The 13,643-nt window shown below is 45.6% G+C and overlaps 1 pseudogene; it reads right to left on the reverse strand.

The window, feature by feature from the left end:
• Positions 1 to 383: 383 nt before the first annotated feature.
• On the reverse strand, positions 384 to 501 carry LOC126189312 (5S ribosomal RNA; annotated as a pseudogene).
• Between the last annotated feature and the right edge of the window lie 13,142 nt (positions 502 to 13,643).

Below are 13,643 nucleotides of genomic sequence, written 5' to 3' on the forward strand. Positions count from 1 at the left end.
ACTCAAGTATAGGTCGAACGAGTGTTTTGTAAGCCACCTCCTTTGTTGATGGACTACATTTTCTAAGGACTCTCCCAATGAATCTCAACCTGGTACCCGCCTTCCCAACAATTAATTTTATATGATCATTCCACTTCAAATCGTTCCGCACGCATACTCCCAGATATTTTACAGAAGTAACTGCTACCAGTGTTTGTTCCGCTATCATATAATCATACAATAAAGGATCCTTCTTTCTATGTATTCGCAATACATTACATTTGTCTATGTTAAGACATGTCTATGTTAAGGGTCAGTTATGATGGTATTCTTGACCGACGCCTCTACTATTCGTTCGAGTAGCTCCTCACTTGGCATCACGAGGCTGAGTGCACCCCGAAAAATGGCAACAGCGCCTGGCGGCCTGGATGGTCACCCATCCAAGTGCCGACCACGCCCAACAGCGCTTAACTTCGGTGATCTCACGGGAACCGGTGAATCCACTACGGCAAGGCCGTTGCCACATGGCTTAGATAATAAATATAAAATGTTAAGACACTGATGTAATTGTCTAAATAAATTTAAAATAGTAGATAACAGGTTTACTATGGTCTACTCGGATATTAGCTGCCGGAGCCACAAATTACTAGACTTTGAAAGCATGACAACGAAAGCGCTATGTGTTACATGCTGTGTGTGAATTGTAGCTCTCAGGAATGTCGGTCATACTGGTCGAAATCAGCCAATAACAAAGTGTCTTATTACATCCTGGCCGCTGGTTTTGTTTCGGATATAGCGCACTTAAACACCAGACAAAAAATGTTCAAATGTATGTGAATTCCTAAGAGACCAAACTGTTAAGGTCATCGGTCCCTAGACTTACACACTACTTAAACTAACTTAACTTATGCTAAGAATAACACACACACAACCATGCTCTAGGGAGGACTCAAATCTCTGGCGAGACGGCCAGCGCAATCCGTCACATGGCGCCTCAAACCACGCTGCCCCTCCGTGCGGAAAACACCAGACACAAAATGACAATTTGTCAATTCAGTGTCACTGAAATTTGAACGTACTAACGTTCTCATTTTCGTTCGTTATTTAGACTGTTATCTTATATTGGTCTCATGTCAAAGCGGTAGGTGGATCAAACCAAAATGTCCAGACACTCTGTGACCAAAATGGTAATGAAACAGAGGATGACATACTAAAGGCCAAAATACTAAATGTCTTTTTCCAAAGCTGTTTCACAGAGGAAGACTGCACTGTAGTTCCTTCTCTAGATTGTCGCACAGATGACAAAATGGTAGATATCGAAATGGACGACAGAGGGATAGAGAAACAATTAAAATCGCTCAAAAGAGGAAAGGCCGCTGGACCTGATGGGATACCAGTTCGATTTTACACAGAGTACGCGAAGGAACTTGGCCCCCGTCTTGCAGCGGTGTACTGTAGGTCTCTAGAAGAGCGTAGCGTTCCATTGGATTGGCAAAGGGCACAGGTCATCCCCGTTTTCAAGAAGGGACGTCGAACAGATGTCCAGAACTATAGACCTATATCTCTAACGTCGATCAGTTGCAGAATTTTGGAACGCGTATTATGTTCGAGTATAATGACTTTTCTGGAGACTATAAATCTATTCTTTAGGAATCAGCATGGGTTTCGAAAAAGACGATCGTGTGAAGCCTAGCTCGCGCTATTCGTCCACGAGACTCAGAGGGCCATAGACACGGATTCCCAGGTAGATGCAGTGTTTCTTGACTTCCGAAAGGCGTTCGATACAGTTCTCCACAGTTGTTTAATGAACAAAGTAAGAGCAGAAGGATTATGGGACCAATTGTGTGATTAGATTGAAGAGTTCCTAGACAACAGCACGCAGCATGTCATTCTCAATGGAGAAAAGTCTTCCGAAGTAAGAGTGATTTCAGGTGTGCCGCAGGGGAGTGTCGTAGGACCGTTGCTATTCACAATATACATAAATGAGCTTGTGGATGACATCGGAAGTTTCCTGAGGCTTGTTGCGGATGATGCTGTGGTATATCGAGAGGTTGTAACAATGGAAAATTGTACCGAAATGCAGTAGGATCTGCAACGAATTGACGCATGGTGCAGGGAATGGCGATTGAATCTCAATGTAGACAGTGCAATGTGCTTTGAATACATAGAAAGAAAGATCCCTTATCATTTAGCTACAATATAGCAGATCAGCAACTGGAAGCAGTTAATTCCATAAATTATCTGGGAGTAGGCATTAGGAGTGATTTAAAATGGAATGATCATATAAAGTTGATCGTCGGTAAAGCAGATGCCAGACTGAGATTCATTGGAAGAATCCTAAGGAAATGCAATCCGAAAACAAAGGAAGTGGGTTACAGTACACTTGTTCGCCCACTGCTTGAATACTGCTCACCGGTGTGGGATCCGTACCAGATAGGGTTGATAGAAGAGAGAGAGAAGATCCAACGGAAAGCAGCGCGCTTCGTTACAGGATCATTTAGTAATCGCGAAAGCGTTACGGAGATGATAGTTAAACTCCAGTGGAAGACTCTGCAGGAGAGAAGCTCAGTAGCTCGGTACAAGCTTTTGTTGAAGTTTCGAGAACATTCCTTCACCGAGGAGTCAAGCAGTTGGTCCCTCCTACGTATATCTCGCGAAGAGACCATGAGGATAAAATCAGAGAGATTGGAGCCCACACGGAGGTATACCGACAGTCCTTCTTTCCACGAACAATACGAGACTGGAATGGAAGGGAGAACCGATAGAGGTACTCAAGGTACCCTCCGCCACAGCACCGTCAAGTGGCTTGCGGAGTATGGATGTAGATGTAGATGTAGATGTAGAAATACACTTTTCGAAAACAATAATTGGATCAGCGCGTATGGTAGATGTGTTGGCTGGTTGCTTTGGGTTGGGGCGTTGTGAGTGCTGCGGTGCGCCTGGCCGGGTTCGTAGTCGCCGTTTGAACATGACCGCAGCTGTGATCACTTGTCTAATTGGCTGGGGCGAGGAGAGACGACAACGTGGCACGGGCCCACCTTGGTTCCTCGGGAGTTGTACCGAATCGTTACCGAAGGGCATACGAAACTCTACAGAGGCTCGGTTGCGGTAACCCTTCTGCTAGATGCATTTACCTAACGAACCGATCGGCGGAGAGACCTAACGATACAGAAAAGGGGGTTACAGAGGATCATCAGACGGGCATTAACATCGATAACAGTACATAGGAAGTGATACTTCAGGGGGGTGTGCCACAACAAACCACCTGAAAACTTAGCATGGCGGCAGGAAGTACATATATACTGCAGTGCATAAGACAAGATGTTACTTTATTTTCACTGGAACTGCTAACACGTGAAGTCCTCCACTAATGGAGAAAGCGAACATTTTGCAGGCAAATGAAACTAGAGTAGATGAAATTCCAAGAAAGTCGGTGTAGCTCTTACACAATGTGGATGATGCTCTGAAATGCTTCGGTAAAACAGATAACAAAAATAGTGTGATCGAAGATGCTATATTGCCAACAAAAATATTTAAACAATGGAAAATCCAGGATGGAATGTAACAATATTGCGAGAAGGAAAATTGCTGCACAACATATAGCGGAGGTGCTGAGTCGCAGATAGGCACAGCAAAAAGACTCTCACAATTAAAGCTCTCCGGCATTAAGGCCTTCGTCAATAATAGACACACATACTGGCAGTGTGGTTTCAGTGGCCTCGAGTCTGCAGTCGTGTGCGTGAGTTACGATTGCGTGTGTGTGTGTGTCTATTGTTGACGAAGGCCTTAATGGCCAAAAGCTTAAATTGTGAGAGTCTTTTCGTTGTGCCTATCTGAGACTCAGCATCTCCGCTATAAAATAAGTAGCAACTATCCTTCTTATAATATTGCATCGAAGAAATTCCTAACCTTGGCCGGTCAATACAGGGACGTTTAATGCTGTTTGTGGATGACACTGAAGTTGTTGTCCAATATGTGCTAGATAGGAGACAGACCCACTGTTCGAGCAAGCCAACACAAACAGTCGACACTCTGTAGAGCATTCTGCGTTACCACAGCGGACGAGCGCTATTCTGTTGGAAAACACACCATGGATTCTGTTCATGAATGACAGCACGGCAGATCGAATCACCAGACCGATGTACAAATTTGTAGTCAGGGTGCGCGAGGTAACCACGAGTGGGCTCCTGCTGTCATACAAAATCGCACCTCAGAACATAACTCCAGGTGTAGGTCCCTCTAGCACGCAGACAGGTTGGTTGTAAACCTTCGCCTGGTCTCCTTGTATTGAATAAATGGCCATTAACAGGCGCCGAGGAAGAAATATATTTCATCACAAAACACAACAGACCTCCAAACTGCCCTCCAATGAGCTCTCGCTTCACACCAATGAATCTCTGATGATGGTAGTTTGAAGTGAGCGTAGTTAATGCTACAGGTTATCCATCTCGGAGCTGTCCTTGAAGTAATGACTTTATAACACTTTATGACGTCACTGTGGTGGCAACTGCTGCTCAAGTTGCTGCTGCAAATGCAGTACCATGCGCCAGAGCACCATGCAGGATAGTCTTCATTCTGGGCAATGCCATGTGGCTGTACAGAGCTCAGTCTTCTTGTTTCCCTACATTCTCGTGAATATCACTCCCAGCAATCATGTACAGTGGCTACATTTCTGCCAAGTCTTCTGCAGTATCGCAGAACGAATACACAGCTTTAGTAGCCCTATTACACGACTTCATTCACACTCGGTGAGATGTTGGCAATTGCGTCTCTGTCACCTTAAAGGTATTCTTGACTAACATCAACTCACCACGAGCAATCTCAAACTAGCCCTCACTACCGCTACGGCGTGCATTTAAAGCAAAACTGATTTGAATTCTCATAGCAGCACTACTAGAGCCACACTTATGTAACTGTTGCAAATCTTTACTAGACAGCACCTTTTAGATGTTTAAATACGCCCATCAACTACCGTATGCGTAGTACGCATCTTCTTGGTGTTACAACTTTTTTCCGTGAGTGTATGTAATTTATCATTAGTGCAGAGAATCTATTGACTAACTAAAATATGCTAATTTTAAATCTTCTTATATGAAATGTAATGCGATGAGTAATTATCGTCCAATTTCCCCTCGGTCGTCTACGGTGAAGAGCCAAAGGAACTGGTACACCTGCCTAATATCGTGTAAGGTCCCCGCGAGCACGCAGAAGCGCAGCACACAACGTGGCATAGACTCTATTTACATCTAAAGTAGTGTTGGAGGGAAATGAGACCATGAATTCTGCAGAGCTGTCCATAAATCCGCAAGAGTACGAGGGGGTAGAGATCTCTTCTGAGCAGCAAGTTGCTAGGCATCCCAGATATCCAGATATGCTTAATAATGTTCAAGTCTAGGAGTTTGGTGGCCAGCGGAAGTGTTTAAACTTAGAAGAGATCTCTTGGAGGCACTCTGTAGCTATAATGGTGAGTGGGGTGTCGCCTTGTCCTGCTGGAATTGCCTAAGCCCGTTGGAATGCACAATGAACATTAATGGATGCAAGTGATGAGACAGTATGCTTACGCACGTATCACCTGTCAGAATCGTATCTAGACGTGTAAGGGGTCCCATATCACTCGAGCTGCAAACGTCCCACAGCATTACAGAGCCTCCACCAGCTAGAACAGTTCCTTGCTGATATTTAGGGTCCATTGACTCATGAAGTTGTCTCCATACCCATACACGCCCATTCGCTCTACACAAATAGAAACGACACTCGTCCGACCAGAAAGCACGTTTCCAGTCGTCAACAGTCCGATGTCGGGGTTGATGGGCCCAGGCGAGGTGTAAATCTTTGTGTCGTGCAGTCTTCAAGGTTGCACGAGGCGGCTTTCGGCTTCGAAAGCCCATACCGATGATGTTTCGTAGGACGGTTCGCATTGAAATCTGCAGTAATTTTCGGAAGGGTTGCACTTGCGTCCCATTGAGAGATTCTCTTCAGTCGCCGTTAGTCCCGTTCTTGCAGGATCTTTCTCCGGAGATTAGACGTTTTACCGGATAGTTCATATTCACGATACACTCGTGAAATGGTTGTACGGGAAAATCCCCACTTTAGCGCTGCCTCGGAGTTGTTGTATCGCATCGTTGGTGCGACGACTATGTCACCACGTTCAGACTCACTTAAAACTTGATAACCTACCATTGTAGCAACAGTAACCGATCTAACAAATGCACCAGACACTTGCCTCACATTGGAGTTGCCGACCGCAGCGCCGTATTCTGCCTATGTGTATATCTCTGTATACCAGTTTATTTGGCGCTTCAGTGTGCGGAATATCACCAGCTGGTAATCTCTGTATATGGCCAAGGCATTTCATAAAGAAAACTAAGCCACTTTTCTGAGAATCCACAGTTCTATGTAAATTAGACTGTCACAAAAAACTTTTTCTGGCATCTATTAAAGAAAACAAACGCATTGAATGGATTTGGATGAGGAAAAATTTGCGTGGCAGGTTAAACCACGAACTGTGTCCCTCTGAGTACAATTTTCGGTTGACTCATATGCCTGCATTTCCACTTATCATACCTCTAGCGAAGTAAGAAGGTATTTATTATCAAACAAAATTGCTATTTTTGTATAGTTAAATGACAGTGATAAGGCATGACGGGTACTGCGGAGCACGTAGTATTCTGAAACCGAAATCTACACCACGTTTATGAGTGGAACGTTACGACTAACGTTAGTTTCAAATCATTGTTGCTCAACATGTCCGAGATCCTATTATACAGCAGTCAGAGTCTTGGTCACAGAAGTGATGCAGTCGTTTTCGATTATCTGCGTAATGAGAGTTTCATTTACAGCCAATGTCCATTCTTGAATGACGTGTCTGCTACGACAGCTAGGTCATCAGTTGGAGATAGAGGTAAAGAAGGTAGCCTTATCTGGATACAGAAGTTTAGATGTATAATATTTGAACTAGCTGGTCTCTCAGAGCCTTTGTTTAGATACCACTATCACTTATGTAACGCTAATCAACGAAGTTGCTTGAAATGGAAGTTGTAGTGGTTACGACATAAGAAATAATTAAATACATTTTTGAACCAAATGTGACTGAAACTGTTGGGTTTCAAGTTATAATAGTGAAAAACCTGTAAAAGACAATTAAAATACATTCAAAACCCACAGTTGACGCAAAAGCGATAAATACACTGTAATGTGACGCAATTGATGTAAGCGTGTTATAAAATCTGCAGTCAGTTTTTCTTTCCTGTTTGGTCATTCCTGGGTGGAAGCATGACTGAAAAACTTTTCCCAGCCTACACATAGTCTGCCGAGAACCATAAGCGTGCGTCCACGCATACATATTACGTCATTAAAAGTTAACTTGAGCGTAACGCCTCGTTAAGTTTCGCGCGCACGAGATAACGCATTTTGAGCGCCGTTGGGACAGGAGTTGTAATTAACGACACTGTTTCGACATTGTGACACACTGTAACGACCGCTGCTCGTGATGTCTCACAATGCCTTTTCTTGTGAGTGAGAAATTCGTTTGCGGTCGTCTGTGTTTTCAATCTGTAGACTGCGTAACCCACTAGATGTGGGTGCAACAGGGATCAAGAAATTACTGTTGCTTACAAATTTACGAGTATCGTCTCTGTGACACAAATAAAAAACCATGAAAATACGAATCTTCGTCTGGAATTCATAAATGCATCCAAAACCGTATAGGTGAAATCGAGACGAAGAAACTGTCGCAAGACACTTGTGGTCTATGAAGCCGGGAAACGGCCTCAAATTGGCCTACGATAACAATCCAAGTTACAGCACCTTTGAACCGCTAGTAGCTTTAGCTAACATCGTCTTTGAATATCAGAAACCCGAACATTTTACCTTAAAATATAGTGAATTTTAACACCGTGAAATTAAGAATGGAATCGTTTTGTTTTCTTGATATTATTACTGCGAAATTACTTTGAATGTAAAGGATTAATTTAGATTGAAAAGTAGCGTAATTAGTTTTCACATAACGTGTACAAAAATTGCTTTTATATCGTTACGCTCACAGCAAACTTTAAATTAACAATACTAATGCAATAGCCCACTGAGACGTTGGCGTAGGAGAGCGAGATGATAATGAAAATCTGTCGCGTTGTGCATGCGCTGTAGTTTAGGTAGCTATTGCAAGCCTTCCTAAGGTTGTTTCTCAGCTTGATAGACTGCAAGTATCTTGTACCAAATTATTTGCCTCGACTTCGATTACATGCCTGTGGTACGTAGTAAACCGTTATAGTTTATACCGTGTGTATAATGATCTCGTTGATAACGTCGGAATCTTCAAGAACCTTTCCTTTATTTCTTGACTGCAGGAGTGTGGTAACGCCATATGACTTTAGTGCAGTGCTTCACAACCTGGGAATAATTACCCCCAATGGGTAAAATTATATTTTCTGAGGGGGTAATAACCGAACAATTCGATTGTGCTTCAGTCATTAAACTAAATCATTTTCAGAAGCTCATTACTACTATAACAATACTGTAAGACTCTAATGCTGATTGTATAAGCTATCAATAATTACTCAGTAAGATTAATGAGGTTGAGGGTACAGACTCCCCACATTGTTCCCTCACTGTACTCATAGGGTGTGCTTTGTTCTGTACATTGTGAGACATATACGTAACAGATGATAAGAATCTCAAGAAAGTGTGTTCTCCAAGTTGTTGCAGTTGTCCAGAAATTTCTTCATTACTCGCTTCGAAGCACATAAATGAATTAACTGACAGCATGACACAGCATTATCTACATAAGGGCTACTATAGCGTTGTACACAATTTTATTATTATTATTGGTTCGCCGGCCGCGGTGGCCGTGCGGTTCTAGGCCCTGCAGTCCGGAACCGCGGGACTGCTGCTGTCGCCGGTTCGCATCCTGCCTCGGGCATGGATGTGTGTGACATAAGATGTTAAGTCCCATAATGCTCAGAGCCATTTGAATCATTATTGGTTCAAATGGCCCTGAACACTATGGGACTTAACATCTGAGGTCATCAGTCCCCTAGAACTTTGAACTACGTAAACCTAACTAACCAAAGGACATCACACACATCCATGCCCGATGCAGGATTCGAGCCTGCGACTGTAGCTTTCGCACGGTTGCGGACTGATAGGCCTAGAACCTCTCGGCCACCGCGGCCGGCTATTATTATTATTATTATTATTATTATTATTATTATTAGTCGGTGTGATCAGTCACATAGTATTAACTGCCTGATGTTTTTGAATTTCTGCCAGATCAGAAGCAAGGAGTGCAGTAATAATGTGATTTGCTAACAGTAACTATACTGCACAAATTTTAACTTGGTTGATTATAAATGTGGTTGTGGTGTGCACGTCAAGCAAGTGCCGCAACGGAGAAGAATAATGCAGGGGAAGTATGTTATGTAACAAGGAGCTGCTCTCACTGTGGATAGTTAGCTTTCTTATCGGAGAAGAGGATGTGGGTGTCAGTTGCGACTCACCACAAATTCCTTTGTTGTTGACTGTTACACACACACGCAGACACACCAAGTATCATTCGTCTTTCATCAATTTTAAACTAGAACTTTTCCAAGAAAAGTCTTTCATTCGTCAGTCTAGTTACGTGCTAACGTTGGCAATAATGTGGCTAGGGGGAGGGGCAACAGACGGCAAGGAGTGGGGAGGGCGGGGATTCCAGCTAATGTCTAATTGCATTCGGGGATAACGGTCTAAGAAATGTGGGAAATCACTGATATAGTGTAATCCAGGAAGCCTAGATGATAATCGGTGATTAGTGCCAGAACTGGCTGTTGTCCCTGAATGTGACATACTGCGATTAAATAGTCCAAGAGATTCATTATTGTTCGATTATTCTGTTGGTGAATAATTACTGCAAACAGCAACAACCACAAAACACCTAGGAGTAATCATGTGGATCTACCCAAAGTGGTATAATAATACGAAGATCGTTGTTAGAGAGGGAGACGTAAGAATGAATTTCATTGGATGAAGTTTAAGGGAACGCAGTCCACTACCGAAAGAAGTAACTTACAAAACACTCTTTCGACCGATTTCTGGGTGGGGCGCTTACCAGTTATGATTGACAGAAGAGGTAAAGAGGATCTAAGGAGAAGGGTACATTTCGTCACGGGATCGTTTAGTCGGCATGAGAGCATTATGGAGATGCTCAACAGAGCAAGTGGCAGACCAAGAAAGGCGTTGTGTATCTCCAGAGATAATCACTGTGCAAATTGTGACAGCATACATCCGAAGAAGAGTGGAGAAATGTGTTTCGTTCTCCCGCTTACGTCTCGTGAAAGGACCATGTCATGAAAATCTTAAAAATAGCTCGTTATAGCTCAGACAGTAGTTTAGAGACTGTTATTCTCGAGCAACATTCGCCACGAGGGGAAATAATGATGGTGCCAAAGGAACTCTACAGCATCCGTCGTGAGGTAGTTTGCCTAGCGTAGATGTAGAAGTACACTCATGTTCAGAAAATAACAGAACACCTTCAACGGCTAGAGATAGGCCGTTCATATTTACAGGCCATGTTCGTTAGTGTGTTGTGCAGGAATGATTATCATTTCAAACATGTCGGCCAGTCGGTTCAAGGTCAAGATTGATATGGCGGCGCAATACAACATAGCGGGAAAGTGTGGCTGCACCTCCCGTTGTCGCTATAAAACGAAGGCAGTGGATCAGTGCGGCTTGAACAGACGTTCAGGATGCCTCACAGACGTACGCGCGAACCTTACCGTCAAATCAGTGAGTTAGAATGAGGGGGCATTACTGGCATGAGAGAGTATGACGCATCTGTCCGAGAAAGTGTTTTGGTAGTGCAATGAGTATACGCCGAATGATTCACGGAAGGCCGTAGAACACGACGATAATGGGTCAAGTCGCACCACCCATACCCCAAACCAAGAGTATCGGCACCTCATCCGAATGGTATAGCAGAACAGATGTGCATCATCCTCAGGTCTGGTGCAATAATGGAGCAGTGGAACACGTCATAACCGCTAGGCGTGACAGCCCGTCTAAGTTTATTATGGCATGGGTCAAGTGCGCGTGTCCACTTTTTCGCCGACCTTCGACGGATGTACAGAAACTCGGTGGACGGCAGTGGTGTATGGAACGACGTCACTGAGGACAGGAACGGAATCAAATAGTTTTCGTACGAATCCGGGTTCTGTTTGTTCGACAATCATGGCCGCATTGTGGGTCGCCGCAGAGAGGCGGAGTGTCATTCGCAAAAGACATACAGTGCCAATTCAAAGCCTCATGGTGTTGGTGCTATTGGGTACTACAAAAAATCACATGGCCAGTGTGACCTACGTAAAAGACATCCTGCGACCCGTAGCCATATCCTTTCTGCGCAACACCCCGGACACCAATTCTCAACAAGACACTGCACGACCACATGTTGCTGCACGAACACGTGCGTTCTTCGTGTCACAGTAAGTCAACCTTTTTCCCTGGCCCCACAGATCACCAGATCTGTCGCCAATCGAAAATGTATGGGATTTGGTGAAACGATGGCTGCAGCACTGTGATCCAATCCAATCCAACCAACACAGAGGAAGTTTGAAGCCATGTGAATGCAACATGGATGGATATACCACCATTCGCGCCTCGGGCATGGATGTGTGTGATGTCTTTAGGTTAGTTAGGTTTAAGTAGTTCTAAGTTCTAGGGGACTGATGACCTCAGATGTTAAGTCGCATAGTCCTCAGAGCCATTTGAAGCATTCCCTATGCATGCGAATATGTCACATTTATTTAGGCCCAGCAGACCACGGTACTGGAGTCAGCATTATTCCAAATCCCTGTTCGCACCTATCAGAATCCCACTGGCGCTCTTTCAGCACGTCTCGTAACAGTCCGCATTGGAAAAAATTTTTATTCAGGCTTTTGACAGGTGGTGAAATTAATGTGACTGGACAGTATAACATCTATCGCGGAATAATGTTTTAGACATTTCCGTACTGGCGTTTCATCGAGATAATTTTTCTTTAAATATTTCTCTCGCCACCCGCATTAGTAGAAGATGCTTACAAGGTCGCCTTCTTATAACGACAGAGAACAATTCTACAGGATAAAGTTTATTCCACCGACTTCACAGTTGATATTTGTATGGCCCGGCATTGCTTTGCAGAGGCTCGATTTTCTGCTCGAACGCAATAACGCTCGAAGCCGACGCGAGCAGTAAGACGTCGAGGAGAAGGGGGCTGAGCGGGGAGAGGGGGAGGGGCGGATCAAAGGTCGGGCGGATAGAGAACGCCTCGGCCCTCACTCCTCCAGTCGGACACGGATTCGCAGCACAGCACGCAAAATTACGGCCGCGACAGGCGCCCCGGGAAAGGCATCAAAGGCTTTAAGCGGCCCGCTGGGAACTAATATCACCGGCACTTGATTGAAATTTCCGCTGTTTGCCGGACCGCTGGGCGGCGAACAATTTGCTCTGGCGAATTTATAACGTGGAAGCGGGCGCCGGCCCGCGCCGGGTCCGGCTCGCGCAGGCCGGACGCGGCGCTATTGACTCGGCCTATTTGTTTTGCAAACTCTTTGCTAGTTACTTTGTAAATATTGGCCGACGCCACGCAGCGGTCGCCCGCACGGGCCGCCCGCCCTGGGGTGGGACCGGACGCCGCGGGGTCACTCTGCAATTATTGGCACTGCTTATGCGGCGCAGACCCGCGGCTGCGGCGCGCTGCCGGTTTGACAGCGAAAACTCTGCGTCGCGCGACCGATCCGCTCACTTATTGGTACAGCGTCGTGTCCGTCCATATGACTAAAGCGGCAGGCTCTTACACGTTTCCCTTGACACAATATTCTCTGGTACCAGTAGCTTACTTTGTGATGCAACTTTCATTCTTAGACATGATGGCGAACTACAGCCGGCCGTTGTGGCCGAGCGGTTCTAGCCGCTTCAGTCCGGAACCACGCCGCTGCTACCGTCGCAGGTTCGAATCCTGCCTCGGGCATCGATGTCTGTGATGTACACTCCTGGAAATGGAAAAAAGAACACATTGACACCGGTGTGTCAGACCCACCATACTTGCTCCGGACACTGCGAGAGGGCTGTACAAGCAATGATCACACGCACGGCACAGCGGACACACCAGGAACCGCGGTGTTGGCCGTCGAATGGGGCTAGCTGCGCAGCATTTGTGCACCGCCGCCGTCAGTGACAGCCAGTTTGCCGTGGTATACGGAGCTCCATAGCAGTCTTTAACACTGGTAGCATGCCGCGACAGCGTGGACGTGAACCGTATGTGCAGTTGACGGACTTTGAGCGAGGGCGTATAGTGGGCATGCGGGAGGCCGGGTGGACGTACCGCCGAATTGCTCAACACGTGGGGCGTGAGGTCTCCACAGTACATCGATGTTGTCGCCAGTGGTCGGCGGAAGGTGCACGTGCCCGTCGACCTGGGACCGGACCGCAGCGACGCACGGATGAACGCCAAGACCGTAGGATCTTACACAGTGCCGTAGGGGACCGCACCACCACTTCCCAGCAAATTAGGGACACTGTTGCTCCTGGGGTATCGGCGAGGACCATTCGCAACCGTCTCCATGAAGCTGGGCTACGGTCCCGCACACCGTTAGGCCGTCTTCCGCTCACGCCCCAACATCGTGCAGCCCGCCTCCAGTGGTGTCGCGACAGGC

This window comes from Schistocerca cancellata, chromosome 5, assembly GCF_023864275.1.
Source record: "Schistocerca cancellata isolate TAMUIC-IGC-003103 chromosome 5, iqSchCanc2.1, whole genome shotgun sequence".
In the NCBI taxonomy this organism is placed as follows: domain Eukaryota; kingdom Metazoa; phylum Arthropoda; class Insecta; order Orthoptera; family Acrididae; genus Schistocerca; species Schistocerca cancellata.